At 37.9% G+C, this 15,647-nt stretch overlaps 1 protein-coding gene across 13 annotated transcripts in view; it reads left to right on the plus strand.

The window, feature by feature from the left end:
• The first annotated feature begins 6,762 nt into the window (after window positions 1-6,762).
• Window positions 6,763-15,647, plus strand: part of adgrl2a (adhesion G protein-coupled receptor L2a) — a 197,389-nt gene continuing 188,504 nt past the window's right edge. For 2 of the 13 annotated variants that reach the window (XM_024377670.2, XM_024377671.2), the window contains exon 1: window positions 6,763-7,409. The gene's annotated coding sequence lies outside the window, so the exon portion shown is untranslated. The remainder of the gene's footprint in view (window positions 7,410-15,647) is intronic. The other 11 variants (XM_024377661.2, XM_024377663.2, XM_024377664.2 and 8 more) reach the window with 7 other exon arrangements.

Genomic DNA, 15,647 nt, shown 5'->3' on the forward strand with positions numbered 1-15,647 from the left:
GAAGGGAGACCACTTACACACAGAAATATAGTGCTAATAGATACTAGCATTTACAGTATGATGCACATTTCCTCATCAATTCAAACATGTTCATTTTGCACAAAAGAATCGTCTTCTTTTGTATTATTTGTTATTCCCATACTTTTCCAACCTTTTGCCACTGGTGCAGGGCATATGCATATTATCAGTATTATGCTCTTTCAAAGAGTTTGTGTCTGTCAATGAAGCCTGCAATCTTGAGATAAATCAATCTGAGAGACTTTCTTATTGAAAGAAACCACAACCAGATTCCTAGATAACACCATAAGATGGCCCATGCCTCATAACATTGAACAAACAATATTTTTCATTCTAGGCAAGTATGTATTTGAGAGATGGGTAGTTACAAAACCACTCGGCTGTTGTCTGGGATGATAGGTGATCACTGTCGTTAGAAAACAAACCAATCACACTTCTTCCGAAGCGGTGAATGGCCCAAAGTCTGTGACAGAGTGTACACAATTCTTTACAAAAAGCTTTGTTTACAAATTCATATTCATAAAATCCTGACATTGAGCAAATACATATTTATTTTCATTCCATGCATTACAACGCATACTGAGACTTCAGTAAGCATAGGTACACCACCTCTTTTGTTTAAAAATATGTCCACATTTATACAAACCAGAGCAGATTGATGCAAAGTGAAGCAAATTAGAACGGTTGGTCTCTGCTGAACCATTACTGGCCACCGTATATCATTTTTTGATGGGTCACAAGCAGTGTTGGAGGTTTTGAGTTACAAAGTAACACGTTACAATAATATTTATTTGCGGTAACGAGTAATATAACGGAGTACTGTTCCAATTTGAGTAATACTATTTTAGTTACTGATCACAGATAGGTCGCCGTTACTTTGTTACTTTTGTTACTTTTGTTATAATTCACTTCCTATTACAGTTCTTGATTTAAATACATATTTGTGATGATTATTATTCCTTCTCTGTTGGTGCAATATTTAAAAAATCCTCCCGCCCCAGATTGTAATTGTTTTTGTCCAGAGTGACATCCTCTCACCAAGTTGCAGTTTACGCACGCACTGCTACTAACCGCATTGGTGAGGGAGATGAAAAATGCCAGAAGTGTCTAAAACATTGAGTTTCTCAGGGTGGAAGTAGTCCCGTTATGTTGATTTGGTAGGAGGACAAAATGACAAGAATATAACTGAAAAATGTAAACTGTGCCCAACAGAGAAACACCTCTCCATTGCTAGGAACACAACCTCCAATATCTTGGATTGCCTGCAAAAGCAACATGCCAAGACAAAACTCGCAGCGAAAGACCAAAAGCATGACCACTGCTGCTGAAGATGACTGTTGGCTTTCAACCAAGGCTTGATTTGAATCATTCAGGAGGACAGGCTGTAACCCAGGGAGAGGTGAACAAGCTTGTAACTGGGTATGTAGTAGAGGAAATGCTGCCCTTATCCACGGTAGAATCCCCCTCAAAATACTGATGAATGTGTATGTGCATAGGTAACGTTGACATTGTTTACATTGAGTGAGGACATGCAACGTTTTGTTGTATAATGCAAAAGTAATACAATGGGTAGTGTAACTAATTACTTTGCCCAGGGAGTAATAAGTAAACAATTTTTTTTACTGTTTAAATAATTAATGAGTAATAGGTAATATATTACTTTTTTGGAGTAATGACTCCAACACTGGTCACAAGTGAACCACATCTATTTCCACACAACATTTGAATAGGGATTTTACCCTTCATTGTACCTTTCATTCGACACATATAAAAAATGTAGTCTAGGTTGTTTTATGAAAGAAAAAGTGGTTTTGTGTTATACGACAAATCAATGTCAAAAACAGCCAAATAAACTCTGGGATTCTTCTGTGTGTTTATGCCATGATATATTTTTGGGAATTATTTGCTTATATGGCGTTTTGGACATTTAACAGTTAATTTATTTGACAGTTGTGCAAGCCAGAGCCTAACGTGTCCATGCTGGACCGTGGTTTTTCAAATTTGATCTCAAAGCCCTCCCTGTGTTTGACTTCTTTTTAATTGTTTCCTGTCTGCCGAACCAATTATAAGTACAGGATTCTTTGGGGAAAATTGCATTAACAACATTTTAAATGGAAAAATGTGTAAATAACTGAAATTCAAACCAAATGATGAGCTCATTAGTTGGGTCTTGATTTGATCATATTTTACTTGGTTTTTGTCAGCTCTTAGTATACACATGTCGATTCCAGGTTAGATGCTGGTTGGGCACCTAAGCTGCTTTTGTTTGGCCGGTATAATGAAAGATGGAAGAAAAAATAAAACTCTGTATTGATTGAGAAAAGCTTAAGTCAGTCTGACTTTATTATCTATTATTGATTTTGGGTCAGGTGAACTGTGTGTGATATGTTGGTTAACTTCAAAAAAAATACTATCAGCATTATGTTAGTGGCAATTGCAATGCAAATGGGGTGTTAGGAGTTATTTATCAAGATTGTATCAATTATTTATTTCTGGAAACATATCTCAAAATAACTACCTTGGTAATAATTTTGTTCATTACTTGGACATAATGTTCACATGTTTCTCTTACTGCCTTATTGCTGAGATAAGTGATAAGTGATTAATAATGTTTCAATGTTTTAATCTGCAAGTATTCCGTCAGATTTACAGGTAATACTTTGAGGTGAAGATAGATGCGTGAAGCAATGAATAAGACAATTTAAAACTATTAAAGAATACTGCAGGGGATAATACATAAAGGCTAACTTTCTTAGAAATGACCTGGTGAGACTGAGCCTTATACAGCACACTCAACAATGCATGGGACATACTGCACACTGGTGAAAAGAAAAGGAGCTCTCAACGCTAAGCTCTCTCAAGCTCTCTTTATTCCATTGTAGCGACAACCACAGGAAGGAAAACTATGAAGGACAAATATGGAGTACAAAGTCTAATGAGTTTGTTTAACATTTAGTTTCATAGGTAGTAACTCCTCTCGTGGGCGTCAGCCAGGAAGTTGGAGCCAACCTGCCTCACTCACCAATGGACTGAAAACACATGTTTAGCGAGGATTGTGACAGGCACATTCAGTGAAACTGATGGGTAAAAATGCCGGATTAACCCTGCCGTAATGGGAACGGATTTACCAAGGGAGACAACATTATGCACTGTTGCCACTCTGAAATGAGCGCTGTGCATAGTTCACTCTCTGCAGTGTGAGGGCAGCTCCACAAGGTGCACAAGAAGGGAGGTCAAAGCTCTAAGCTGCTGGGTTGCCCATGGCTACATAAATATTAACTGAGCCTCCACTGTTTTGAGAGGGCTTCTTTGATTGTGAATCTCCTCAGAGGTTTCGCTATCCGCTGAGAGTACAGCAGGCATCTGACAAAACTTGGTTTGATGCAAACATATTAATATAGAGAGGTGTTGCATTTGGTTAACGGGTCAAGAAAAGCCAGTAGTTCTATGCAAATATGTTGAAGAGAGAAATAGCATACTTGTAGGCTAGATAGTTTGTTCCTGTTCCATGGTGGAACACATATTTGGAGGTTTGCCCGAGGTATTTTACTTTTACTCTGTGAAATTCTATCCTCAAAGGGTCCTTCATAGATTAAAATTTCAAACCATTTAGATGACAGTTAGAATGACAACTCTATTGAATTGAGAGTTTTTCAAGTTTATTTCATGGTCTTTCCAGACACAGAACTTTTCACAATGTCAAAAACAATTGTTAACTGCATCAATAGTTATTATATGCAATACCTATTCCGTTTCATTTAAGGACCAAACAATTGAAAGTTGTGCCATATAGATTGCAAAATAGTTGGAAAGAGATTTTCAATGTACTGATTCCATGGTTTATGAACTGATACACAAAACAACGCTGGATTCAAAACTTTGAGTTTTCCATTTAAATGATTAATTCTTGAAACCAATAGAATGTTATATATATATGGGGATACGACCATACCAGCTCTGCAGATTTTGCAGCAAAGAGACAATCATTAGATCATTTGTTTTGATACTGTCCATATGTAGCTTGTTTTTGGTCACAGGTTCAGAAAAGACTGAAAAATTGCAACATTTACCTGGAGCTAACTCTGCAAATAGCACTGCTGTGTGATTTAAAAAGTCATAGTCTATTGATCAAAAATATAATAATACTCTTAGCCAAAAACTCTACATTTATTTACAGTCTGTAGAAACTTCAGAACTTTTTTGAAACATCAGTGCACAGTTGAAAAATATATGACAAATAGAAATCAAAACTGGATAGTGTTCAGAGATAAAAATGTATATAGTATGTATATGCTGGAAGTAGAAGCCTAAGTGTTGTTGTCCATTAGTTTACTCCAATTAGGGGAAGGGTGGTGAGGTTAGGGGAAAATAATGAAGGAAATCAATATAAATGTAATTTAATTATTAAATTTAAAATATATTAAAATATTTTTAAAAACTCTGCTAAGATATGCTAGCTGCAATATGAATTGGAAGCCAACAACTAAGAAACAAGAGGGCAATGTAGTCAGATAACTTATAAACTTGTTAAAAAGAATCAGAATTATACACAAGTATCTGTTAACTAAGGTGTGAACTATCTATGGGGCACACAACCTCTACAAATCATTAGCCATCATTATCAAGTAGTCCATGGAGAGACAGACTTTTTGTGTGCAAATATTTTTGGGGAAAAACTATAAAAATTGTTCAAAGAACAATTGACGGTTCAAAACAAGTCATGGGAACAAGGGAGCCATATTTATTCTCCTCATGGTTGACTAAATTTCCTCCAAAGTGTGCCCCAACACATATAACCAATCTAAAAACAGATAGCTACACATTATTGACATTATCACTAACAAAACATTTTTCATTTACTAGACATTCTAAACCAGAGTGGTTTACAGGAACAATTAGGGTTAAGTGCCTTGCTCAAGGAAACATCGACAGAGTTTTCAACTAGTCGGCTCAGAACCAGCAACCTTACCTTTCGGTTACTGGCCCAATTCTCTTAACCACTAGGCTACCTGGTAGCCTTCTTTTGGTAGCCTTCAATAAGGCTTGATTCAACATTGGTGCTACTAGTGTTTTAATTCAGAAAAAAAAGTATCTTGCAACTCTGATTTCTCTGTTTCCCTCTCTCATTTCCCTGTCTGCAAGCTAGGTGGGCCAAGCAATCAGGTCTGGAAAAAGTTATACTTTAACCCGAGGTGCCCCAAGCACGCACCATTTAAAACATTTCTGTCTGGCAAGTGATTACTTGCAACCAGCATACCACATGCGAGATATCACTGGTATCAAAGCAGTCTGACTTGCCTTGTTAAATAAAGGGTCAATTAAAAAATACAAATACGTTCATCATAAACACAAATACCATTTCTGTACAATCTTAATGGCTCAATGCACTGAACAATAAATAGGGACCACATACTGAAAGTTGGTGGTCTCACTTCAATGTGTGATGGTATTGTCATTGTAACATTGTAATTAACAGTGTTCACCCTTATCAATAACAAAGTAGTTCATTAATATAATGTGTTAATATATGTGTAACAATTCAGATGTAACTAAACAAGTCTAGCTACAATGTAACATGATAGAATGTATGTAGGCCTATATGTCTCATATATCCAAGAAAGTGAAATGTAAAATGCTTTTTTAGCCATTTAAGACTGTCATGATCTACTATCTCTAGTTATACAGAAACGGTATTCCTTCAAATATGAATGTCTGCCTTTGGATGACCTTTATAACATCTGCTTTCTCTTTTTGTCCCTTAAAAACAGTTGTATAATTGTGTAAAATGCTTATGAAAACACAAATATTCCAGTCTCATCCGTTCACCTTCACCTGGTGAATATGACTCAATTTCACATTTCCCCACAACAGTTGAAAGGACGTTTTTATTGAAGCCAGGTGTATACCAGTCTCTTGGTGCCTGATAATGTTCCCAGACTGCATTCCTCAAGCAGATCCTAACATTTTCCACAGCATCACCTCCGTCTGATGGTTGCCACTTAGCAGTTTTGCCTGAGAATACTGACCTTCACTGAAGTTAAATCCAAAATAAGCAAATTAATACGTAAGATAACGTTTGAAAAATTATGAAATAGCCAGGTATTGCATTCGTTGATGTATAGGATTCTGAAAAGAAAAAAACAAACATATTTTAACATTTAGCCCTTTATTCCATGGTAGCTCAAAAATAAAACATAATTTTAGATTTCCAGTCATACAGTTTATTGCTATTCAATTTGTCACCATTATGCAACAATTCACAATCACACAAGATACATTGTTTAGTCATTGGTCAGCTTTGCCCACCTCTCTCTACAGTAGCAGATCACCTTCCCCTTTGGACCGTTGCAATGGTCGTTCTGTCTTTTATTGAGGCCAGTTGGAGAAAAAAGTCTCTCTGCACTTTTCTGCTCCTTCCTTTTTGATGCTAGGTAGTGTTCAAGTAAAAATAAGTCCTCAGTCATTGGTTGAATAGGCTGGACTGCCTATTGTGAGGGGATTGAGCCTGTCCTACACAAAAATAAAATGGAGAAGTAAAATAGTGGCATATATTTATAGATAATCTACTTCACATTTGTACTCTGTTCACTGTAATCTTCTTTGCGACAGTCAGGGCTAAACGGCCGAGCATTAGTCTTCTTGCTGGACATGATAATATGTTTATATGATTCGTTCCTATTGGATGTGTGTGTGTGTCGACTCCGAGTCCGTGTGGATCGGAACTCCGTGTCAGGTTTTGACAGCAGTCCATTCACAGACGACTCTTGCAGAAGGCAGCCTGCCCTGCTGCGACTCACTGCACTGGGCACTGGCTCTGTTTACTGGAAGCCTGCTTCGGTGAATCAAGCAAGTCTCTCAATGCTGTGAGCGGTATCTTTTCCCAAACGCGAGCCGCTTTAACTTTGCAGTACCATTGAACCTCATTCTCTCATCCAGGGGAACTCGGCGTGGATTGACATCAACTGCAGTCTCCTTTTTTTTCTGCAGAGAACAGGTTTCACTGCCTGTTCGCTCTTCTTCCCTCTGTCTCTTCGGGTTTCTACTCTGTGGATTGTTGCTTTGACTCCAGGCGAACAGGGGAGCAGAGATTAAATGCTCACGCAGAACTGTTGATGAGTTAAGACTGAGCAGCACCTTGCCATGGAAGAGTATGTCCGGTCTGGGGGAATGTATGGGCTGAAGGAGGAACCAGCTGCCTGATAAAGCCCTATCTGTCCCAGATAAGTGGAGCATGCATCAGAACTGCAGAGATTCTCTCAACACTGCTGTGTTCTGATCTGCAGAGGAGTTCCTGTTACAATACTGCCTGCTTTCTACACACAGCTATTGTCCAACAGATTTTTTTCTGCCTCTGACTTCATCGCATTTATCGTGACTGTTTTCTCAGAAAGGTAAGGATTGCCTTTAAGAGAACTGAATTTCCCTATTACTTAGGCCTACTATCACTTTACCAACCATGTCCAAGAGTGGTTTAATCTCTTGAAAAGTCTCTGTCTGTAACTTTCTTATATCACTTTATTAGGGGAATTGTTTGTCAAGTTCAGAGATATACTTTCCAACTCACATATGTGAGGATATCAAGTCATTAATCACACACTACAGTTGTATATTTTACTTTCCCAGACCACAAACAAACCATCTGTAGGCTGCTTGAAATCTTGAGTTATGAAAAACCAAAGAGCAGGTTTGCCATGAATCAGGTCAACTTTTAAAGAACAGAACTGTTTGAAGTAGGCAAATTAAAATTATCCAAGGGATACCATGGTTAATTGAAAAAATGGTTAATAAAAACAACCAGATGTGGATTGATTTGGTCAGCTGCCTCCCTCTCAGTTTGAGTGAATGGAAACTATTAAAATGAGGGGGGACACGTTTATTTGAACCAGAACACGTAGAGCACCATTTAATTGGAATTGAATTTATGCCTTTAAAGTTGTAGATAGAGTTGTGCTCCTTGCTGGGTTTTTTTCATGTAGCCTATCAATGGGTTCCTTGCTTGAATAGGGCTGTATGTTAGCAGTGATCTAAGATCAATGTGGCTGTGATTCTGGAGAGCAATGAGGCTCTTTCAGTCTAGCCAGGGCCTTGACTGCTATATTTTGAGAAGGGAAAACTCTAGAATAGCCTGTCTTTGCATCATAGTAGACAGACAATATTATGTGTAAAACGAGTTAATTAAACTGCAATGCATTGAACTGAAGAACAATATGTAGCCTAATACGACAGGCAGAAACTTGATGTTGAAAATGTAAAATAATTTGTAAAAAATATCAATTCCAAGGAAACGACGAGATATCATCTATCTGTGTCTCATTTGAAACACACAGTTGCGCACAGTGGCAGTAAATTAGATAATTTTACTGCATATGCATTTTTTACCAATACCAAAACCATCTTGTCAACCTGCATGTGTTAACGACCGGAGAAAAAGCTAATATGCGGAGCGGAGCTCATATATTACCCCGGCCAACTCAGCGTCCTAACGGCTGTGTGTGAAGCAGTGGAACAGAGGAGAAAAACCAAATATCGATCATTCATTGTACAGCATACATTTTACTCCAGTCCAGCATTCCCTTTTCCGCCACTAAACTACCAGCACGATTCTCGATTCTGTCATATTTTGTTAGACGTTACGCCTGATGTGAAAGGCTAATGAAAGTTCCTGACTGGGTTTGATCAATTATATGCACTCGTTTCTGCGTGCGATCAGCCAGCGTTAGATATGACAAAGACAGAAAAAAGGTTAGGCATTAGCATAATAAGTAGGCTTACTCACAAGATAAAAATATGTCAGTAATTCAACGTCTCAATATATATTCATTTTTACAAATATGAATAAACCTACCTCAGATGAAGCTATAGGCTATAGCTGATCATCTAGAATGGCTAACTGTATTTTATTGTCTTAGTTTATAAATGGAATAATATATAAATGGAATAATACTTTAGTCCTTTGCAAATAGGCTCTAGTCCATATATCTCATCAGTCCCATAGGGTAAAATGTAACTTTATTTTTGGCTGCAAACAGGGTAGGTCAAATGATGCAACTAATATTATAACTCAACTGTGAAGTTGTTTGAACAGAGTGTGTGCGAACAGAATCTGCACTCTTAGATTTGTTGAGGCACATTGTTTCTCTTCTTCCCCAGCCCCTTTCATAAAGGGGATGCCATTTCACATGTTTCTGCACAAAATGTTTGAAGGAATAGATTAGCAAATGACAGAGGTCACAACTCTTGCTCAATGGAGAGAACTCCAGCCTTGTAACCAATAGAGTTAGCTGATGCAGAAAGGGTAGGGGGAGTGTGAGTTAGTAAAATGGGAGGTGAACTTGTAGCCCGTCTCTACCCCTTTTATTGTGTTTCTATGTGAAAACACAATCTCCCTGCTTTTTTGTTTGCCAGTTGAATGATATTTTCACGGGAACATGTAATAATGTCTTTCTAGTTTTATTTCCACTCAACTGCAATACTGGTTGTTTTGATATTCTACATTTTTTGTCTACTATTGTGTATTAGTTGAGGATTATGAATGTAATACATCTGCAGAATAGGTATAGGCATGTACATTTTATGAACAGAGAGAGTATCTGGTTAACTGTCAGAAGCTTGTTGAAAAGAGTACCATTAGATACATTTCAAGCTGTTGTGAATCATACACCCATGTATAGCTTAGGACATTTATAGGCTTCTCAGTGGGTTCTCATGTGTTGGTCTATTTTATGTCTTTTAGCTCTATGCAATCACACTTTCCTGAGCCAATATGCCTTTATAAGCGCGGTATTGTTTAATTCAAACCAACAGTCGCTTTTTCGACCCAGTCTTGTGTCAGAGGGAGTGCGTCCTGTTTCAAAGAACTGCAGCTGTTGATGTACCAGAGCCCGGATTGCTCCTCTGCCTCTCTGTTCATTTCCACTCACAGATCAATAGACTCAGTGTAGTTCTCTATGGATTTAGGGGACCAAACTGGTACGTATTATCATTAGCTCTCTATTCTTGATTGCAGCTGTAGCCTACATTATTGTGATCAAGCAAAAATAGTAAAGTGTTAATTTTAACCTCATAGAGACCGTGTATTTGAGGAGAAGTAGCACATACTGTATAATATCATATTGTGTAGGCTAGAAAAATCAAGAACCACTATTAATGTTTATATTGAATATTTTTGAATAGATAACACTAAATGCCAAGAGATGTCTGCTCAGGTATGATTGAGTGGCATGCTAGAGCATCTCCTCCACTTCAATGGGATCATGTAGATGATTTTGCGTCTCCTACAGTTTTGAAGCTACACAACCATACTAGATAGCCTAATCTGTTATGACTGTATTGAGGCAATGCACTATTGATTTTGGAGTTGTATTTATACTGTGACCCCTTTGTGCACACTGGCTAAATTTTTTTATTCTTACTGAACTGAACCCACATTCAGAATGTGACCGTAGTCACATTGGGGCTTTGTTTGACTAGGCTCCTCCAAATAAAGTGGTGTGAAAGTGCCGTTGTGCTTTTTACGAATGCTGTCCAGAATGGCCCGGAGCTGTGCTTTTGCTTTTATTCACAATGTAAGGAACACCAGATTGACACAGGTCAAGAGTACATGCATTCACAGAGTTAAAGTGACTTCCTTCGCAAGTAAAATGACACACAATGAGCCCTTCAACGGACACTTAATTATGGTTAATATGTTATCTGTCTTGTACAAAGAGGCGTTTTCGGACACAACCATTTCTGTTGGTGTTTCCCCTTTATGGAGCCTTACTGTGCGGATAATCACTTCCCATTAAATGGAAAAAACAAGGCTGTAAAAAGGGCTAAGGCAAATTGTATGTAATGCGCAGGTCTTTGGGCCAAAATACCACCCCATTTTATGACTGATTTTATTTTAATATTGGCAATCGGTAAAACACTATGAGCCAGGGTGTTCCCCTCCCTGCTATTTTATGAAACATTTGTTTCCACTTGCCAAAGGCTTCTGTAGCAGTGGATAATTATTTACCTTCTGAAATGGCAGGTAAAACTTTCTGCTTGCCTTATTCATTTCCTTCCAGGGACATGACATAGCATGTACAATGGTGACAATAAATAAGGGTCAATTTAGACCCGTGAAAGAAATAGTGAGGATCTTTTTCTATGGCTTCTATATTGTTTTTCCACTGGTCAAGTGGTAGCCATCCTTAGCTTATCTAGCATCTCTTTTTCATTAGTTTGCCCCTTTTGGTGCTCCTCTGAATAGGATTCTGGAAATAAAACGGAAACACAAAGAACTTCAAAGCATAGCTGTAAAATTCATGGCTCGTGGCATACAACAGCGCTAAAGCTAAACAAATATGTTTTTGTTACTGGTTGTGGCCAACTATATATATTTTACAGAACCATATTTCATACATTAAGGCATCTCTTTTTCTTGAATACAACATGTAGTGTGTCATAAGCGGCAGGCATAAGTGTAACCAATGAGACAGTTATATTTTCTCTTGTGCCGTATATTGACAGACTTTTGTCAGCTTTGACAGAAATAGTTCAAAAATGTTCTGACAAACATGTAACTTAATTAACTATGTCATTATCAACAAATTATGAAAATAATAATATGAATTACTGTTATTATTAAGTATATTATACACTTAAAAGAAGTACAACTAAATAGAAAAAGTTATTTTGTATTTGTTTTTAATTAAATAATAATGAAGACTGAATATAGACAAAAAATAAAATATGTCTGTAAATATATGTGCGTACACACACACACACACACACACACACACACACACACACACACACACACACACACACACACACACACACACACACACCTCACTTTTGGTGGTAAGTGCACTAAAGTTCTTATTCTCAGCCCGAGCCTGACCACACAGTTGGGTTTCGGGCTTGCCGTGCTGTGTTAAGAAATAAAAAAACAGTGCGTGTCTGTGCACCTTTTAACCTACTACGGCTCTCTCAGCTGCAGCAGCCACTAATGGCACCAGGATTCCAATAATGGTTGGGCCAGGGAAATTTGATAAAACTGATGATGAAATGTATTTTTCTGATGATTGAAATGTTTCGAATAGTGATACGAATAGGCTGGAGTGCACTCAGGAGAATGATGATCCACAAGAATACGACAGGCAGGGCATTGCAGTATCAGGAGAAGCCCATATTCCAATGGCATCTGTTAACACCCATATATCCTAACAAAATACACCCTATGACTGCCCTGCTAATGTGCCTTGCTGGACCTTGTAAACAGCTACCTTTTAGATACAAGATTGTATTTAATTACTGAGAAATGCGGTATGACAAACAGAGGATAGCGACAGTGTTACATTTCATGCTCAGAGCCGTCATTACCCTAGCTAGATCAGGGATGGGCAACTTTGATGGGGTAAAAGGCGGCCACAAAATCTGAACTCATCATGAGGGGCCGCAGTGGCTCGCGGGTCTGTCTACCCACATCCATACCCACACATAAGTTAAATGTTGTTGGGGGCCCTCACCCATCTAGCGAACAAAAGAGTTTAGCGGTCCCCCCTTGACAGCGGAGAGAAAAAATGTACGTTTTAGAGTTAATTTCCTGCAATTGCCATGGGTGTAAAGAAAATGTTGCAGTTGTAAAGCAAGTTTGCTGCAATTCTAATAATTTTGCCATGGGTTGGAGGCAAAATTAGCAGTTTTACAGATAATTTCCTGAAATTCTACATATTTTACTATAGGATGTAGAGAAATGTTTGCAGGTTTTCATATGATTTCTGAGTGAGAGTGACGAGAGAGTCATTAGTAGAAGTTTAGATAGCTGGCTAGACTAATTTACAAATCTCTTTTTTTTTTACTGACATGGGCTAATTGAGTGACTGCCAGTGACTGACATAACAAGAGAAAAACTGCTGATGCACAACCATATTTCGGAATTGCACCTTATGTGATCAGAAGGGGTTTCCTGTGCCCTGGATCATACAGCACACTCAGTACTGTGCCCTCAAACAGAGACGGTCCTTGGAAAAGCTGCTCTTGACAAAGATGCATTGTTGAGGTTAGCCTATAACCCACTGCACTGAGTGGCTACATCTACGAAGCTCATCTTGACTACAGTGAGGGAGCTTGTAACAAGGCGGCAACTGTCACAGCTAGACCTGCAGAGGCACTCTGTCTCTCTGTTGACCATATAGCGGTATCACTCTTCTGTCCCTGACAAAACAGAAGCTATATAGACGGTGGGTCAACTCAAGAGGAATTTCCAGGGGAAATGCTGAAAAACAGAGGACAAATGCCACTCCCAACAGAGATGCATAATCGCCCAACTGAAGCCGTTTAAAAAAAAAATCTCAATAATTAAATATTTTCTGGGTAACGATTAAGTAACTTACTGTGATTATGTTTTACAATTTCAATTTAAAACAAACAAAAATAGCTTCTTAGCAAATGAACATTTTCTCAAGCAAGAATTTTAGACTGTCTGGGAGTGGTCTGAGTGGAGAAGGGAAAATGGAAAACTAGCTGTTGTTGGCAGAGAGGTTTGGAATTCTATTTCTTATTGGTCTATTAACTAATTTACCACCTGGTGATGTCACCAGGCAGGCCAAAACTCCATCCCATAAAAACTGGCTGAAATTTCTGCATGCCTTTTCAAACAGCTCTTAGACCAAAAAGGGCATTATTATAATTTTCTCAATTTCACAGTATTATTCCAAACTCATAATGTTGAAATATATACAAAACACAGGCGAATCACGTTTTTGACTGCACTGGACCTTTATGTGAAATATCGGCCCTTGGGGAGGTGAGATTTAGTTCCATTTGAGCCTGAATGTAAGAACATAGCTTTAGTCTGGTAATGAGACTGTGAAGTAAAAACTGACTTCCATTGGACTGAACTATTTGTTCTGTCCTGTACCTCAATAAATTTGGTGTTGATGTTTTACACTAATACTGTTTGTGGCACACCCTAACAACATGTTGCTAGTCCGTCCTTACAGCAAACACCCTGCTTGGGTGCTGAGGGCATCTAGCCTGAGAGATGAAGCCTGGATGATTTAGCAATGATGTGATTTCTACAGTGCATTCAGAAAGAATTCACACCCCTAGACTTTTTCCACATTTTGTTGTGTTTCAGCCTGAATTTAAAGTGGATTAAATTGAGATGTTGTGTAACTGGCTTACACACAATACCCCATAATGTCAAAGTGGATTTATGTTTTTAGAAATGTTTAGAAATTAATAAAAAATGGAAACGTGAAATGTCAAGTCAAAAGTATTCATCCCCTTTCTTATGGCAAGTCTTAATACATTAATGAGCAAAACTGTACTTAATAAGATGCATATGGACTCACTCTGTGTGCAATAATTGTTTCACATCATTTTTGAATGACTACATCATCTCTGTACCCTACACATACAATTATCTGTAAGGTCGCTCTGTCGAGCAGTGAATTTCAAACACCGATTCAACCGCAAAGACCAGGGAGGTTTTCCAATGCCTCGCAATGGGTAAAAATGAAAAACAGACATTGAATATCCCTTTCAGCATGGTGAAGTTAATAATTACACTTTGGATGGGTTATCAATACACCCAGTCACTACCATGATACGGGTGTCTTTCTTAACTCAGTTGGCGGAGAGGAAGGTATCCGCCCAGGGATTTCTCCATGAGGCCAATGGTGACATTAAAACAATTAAAGAGTTGAATGGCTGTGATAGGAGAGAAGTGAGGATGGATCATTAACATTGTAGTTACTCCACAATACTAACCTAAATGACAGTGAAAAGAAGGAAGCCAGTACAGAATAAAAATATTCAAAAACATGCATCCTGTTTGCAATAAGGCTCTAAAGTAAAACTGCAAAAAAACATGGCAAAGAAATACACTTTATGTACTGAATACAAAGCATTATGTTTAGGGCAAGAGTAAGAGTACCACTATTCAAATTTTCAATCATGGTGGTGGCTGCAACAAGGACCAGGGAGTTTTTTTAAATTATAAAAAGGGCTAAGCAAAGGTAAAATCCTAGAGGCAACCATTGTTCAGTATGCTTTCCAAAAGACACATTCACCTTTCAGCAGGAAATAACCTAAAACACACAATGCCAAATATACACTGGAGTTGCTTACCAAGATGACATTGAATGTTTCTGGGTGGCCTAGTTGCAGTTTTTACTTAAATTGTCTTGAAAATCTATGGCTGTCTAGCAATGAACAACAACCAACTTGACAGAGCTTGAAGAAGTTTAAGAATAATGTGCAAATATTGTACAATCCAGGTTTGAAATGACTCACAGCTGTAATCGCTGCCAAAGTTGATTGTAACATGAATTGACTCAAGGGGTGTGAATACTTGTGCAAATGAGATATTTCTGTGTTTCATTTTCAACACATAATGTCACAACACAAATGTCAAAATACATGTTTTCACATTGTCATTATGGGGTATTGTGTGTAGATGGGAGATACATTTTTTAAATCCATTTTGAATTCAGGCTGTTACACAACAAAATGTGGAATAAGTCAATGGGTATGAATACTTTCTGAAGGCACTTTAAACAAGAAAATGTAACCATTTTTAAATCCATTGTAATTTGTTGTGGCCTCACATTAGCTAGCTAGCCATATTTAAATCATTTTTACTCAAAAAAACG

This window comes from Oncorhynchus tshawytscha, linkage group LG18 (genome assembly GCF_018296145.1).
Source record: "Oncorhynchus tshawytscha isolate Ot180627B linkage group LG18, Otsh_v2.0, whole genome shotgun sequence".
In the NCBI taxonomy this organism is placed as follows: domain Eukaryota; kingdom Metazoa; phylum Chordata; class Actinopteri; order Salmoniformes; family Salmonidae; genus Oncorhynchus; species Oncorhynchus tshawytscha.